This window comes from Triticum dicoccoides, chromosome 6B, assembly GCF_002162155.2.
Source record: "Triticum dicoccoides isolate Atlit2015 ecotype Zavitan chromosome 6B, WEW_v2.0, whole genome shotgun sequence".
In the NCBI taxonomy this organism is placed as follows: Eukaryota; Viridiplantae; Streptophyta; class Magnoliopsida; order Poales; family Poaceae; genus Triticum; species Triticum dicoccoides.
The window spans coordinates 110,510,525-110,513,427 of NC_041391.1; positions in this window are offsets into that span (position 1 = coordinate 110,510,525).

The window sequence follows — 2,903 nt, forward strand, 5'->3', positions numbered from 1 at the left end:
GGGAGTTGAAAGTTTACTACTAGATTGTCTGGTAGGTAGCACAGCTCAAAGGTGGCGGTGTGGAGAGAGGAGGAAAACCGCGAGATGGACATTGGTGCCAAGGTCACAAGTACATGGCATTCGATATCTGGTAGGTGATTTCCAGGGGAATAGTAGAACTCAAGAAGCTATAGTTCTATGAATTCAGGGGATTTCAGCCAGGCGTCCACCATGCAGGGCATGGTATGCTTGGTCAGGTAGCATGACGGGATGCAGAGGCTTTGAATGGAGCCATGGTGGGAGGAGATGATGGCTCTGGGATTTCAAAATCATTAAAGAGAGATAGCTGACGACAGTCGAGACTAAGGGGCACGACGCGCCATAGAGGGCACCACCAAATTGGGAGGACTTGGGTGCAGCAGCAATCCTTGGTGGGGAGAAGCGAGATGATCTCCCCAAGGACGGCGTCCGGGAGATCGCTGATGAGGTCGACCCGAGATTCTACGGGTTCCTAGGATCCGGTGGGGGCGGGGTCGTCACTTCTCCCCATGCTGCCGGGTGTGGGATCCATAATAGGCGTCGCCGCTGGCGGGAGCCTCATCCTCTGGGTGGTGGGGTCAGCCGACTCCATTTTCATTGACGGCGTCGTGTCGCGCTCACATATTTTAGCAGAGTAACGAATGGCGAGCCTAGTTGTAGTGCGAGTGAAGAAGAAGGGGAGCTAGGGTTTTTCTGTAGTAGTGAGGAAGAAGGGGAGCCGGGGTTTTCTATAGGAGTGAGGTGAGGAATTTGGGGGTACGAGTGGAGCGAGCTGACGTGATGTGGGTGGGAGTGAGAAGGAAGAAGAGTACCCATGTCAGAGTAATTAGCCACGGGTAGCCCCACCGGCTCCCCATGGCATTTCAAGACATCGGGGCCGGCCGCGCCCCTCAAGAATCCAAGATGGAAGCGCCGCCTTCTCACTGCCGGCTAGTCCACGCGGCCGGCTGTTAGAAGGCGGCACGGTCCAGCAGTCGGCTCTAGAGCGGGCCGACTCCTGGCCGGGCGGACTCTAGAGAGGCCAGCTCCCAGCAGGCGGCCCCGAACCCCTCAAAGGCTGCACCTTCGTAAATACAACAAGATGGGGCGTGGCTACAGCACGCCTCACCTCCCCTAGCCTAGAGCCTAGCGTGGTCACAGAGCGTCGTATCTAACAGAGATCCTCCGTTGGACGCGGCAGTGTTGCCACGTTGACCCTAACGTCATCCTTGTCAGAAGGAGCCATGCCCCACGACAGGTTGTCGGTACGGCCCGCAGGCGGCGGGCCCCATTTGACGGCAAGAAGACTAGAAGGCGGCCATGCCTGACCAGCCGGCTCAGAAGAGCCGACAGATGACCAGGCGGCCCTTCCCCTCTTGGGAATTCGTGCGCCATTAGGCAGAAGATACGGGGAATGGCTACAGTGAACGCCTGGCAGGCGGCGGCACTGTAGCCATGCCTCCCCCGACAAAGCTGAGATCATTAGCCGCATCACTATAGTACTGGGCAGCCGGCAGGACCCGCGAGCAGCGGGTACGGCCTATCGGCCAAGTACTAGACTGCCGGCGGGACCCACCAGGCGGCGAGCCCCACCAGCCAACGAAGAAGCCGGCAGCCAGAGACACTAACGGCCCGTGCCTACACCCGGCCAGATTACCATTGTACCCCTAGGGGGTAGGCCTATATAAACCCCCCAGGGCACCCACGCAAAGGGTTGAGCCTCTCATTCGCCCACACACCCATATAGAGAGGGGAAGCTAGTGCTAGACTTGCTCTCCTTCCTCCTCTAGAGAAACAGCTCAAGGAGCAAGCTTGTAGCCACCATTGTTGCTTGAGTGATCATGCGGAGACCCCATAGAGAAGGACTAGGGGTGTTATCTCCAAGGAGAGCCCCAAACCTGGGTAAGATTAACCGGCGAGCATGTCTTCGCCTTATCCCATTTCCTGGCACCGGCGACGTTTTACTAGCCCCACCATGATAAGCCATCCTTTGGCATATGTCGGACCAAACCCCCGACATTTGGCGCCCACCGTGGGGCTAGGTGCACCGTCGTCCGGAGATCTGTTTTGGATGGGAACCTTGATCCTTCCCAGTGAGCGCAGCCAGCCCAGCACGCCGGATGGCGCTTGCGCTGATGCGTTGCTTGGCATGGAGCTCACCAGCGCGGCGGCTGGTCTCGCTGATCTAGTTGGCGAGATCCGCCTCTTCGATGAGCCCGCGCCAGGCGCGGGTGCAACTGGCACCGAGAGCTGCCTCGTCGACCTCCTTGGCAAGCTCGACATCGCCAACGAGCCCGCTTCTAACTTCGAGTAGACCAGCTCCATTGACCCGATGCTTGTCGACTCCGACACGACATCCCAAGACGCCTTCCCACCAACATGGTGGTCTTCGACAACCCTCTCCCTCGCGCTGACAGCAGCCGCGGCATCGTCACGAAGGTGCTCATCATCAGCCACGATGGGGCCTCTGGTGGTGGCGCCGAAGACCCGCTCGACACGGTGACGAGACCTGTTTGCGCCCATCCCAGACGACGCTAACGCTGAGACGCTAGAGGCACGCCGCGTCCAGCTTGTCGAGAGCGCCAAGAAGTTGGTAAGCGTGAGAAGCCTTTCGGAGGCTTACCAGCGTGAGATGGACCGCGTTGTTGGTGGCACACCGGCTCCTGGCGGGCCTAGCCGCATTGGCACGGTCCGGCAGCGCGGTGCTACCATCGCCAACATTTTCGGGGCGGATCGTCCTGTATAAACAACGCCTACGGAGAACATACGAGCTGCCTAGGTGGCAGCAGACGAGATGGACAAGCTCGAGGGCGACGAGCGTCATCACATGACGGAGCACGTCTAGCGACTCATCGACGCGGCTGCTGAACAGCAAGAAACCACCATCCGCGCCAGACAGAGCCCGA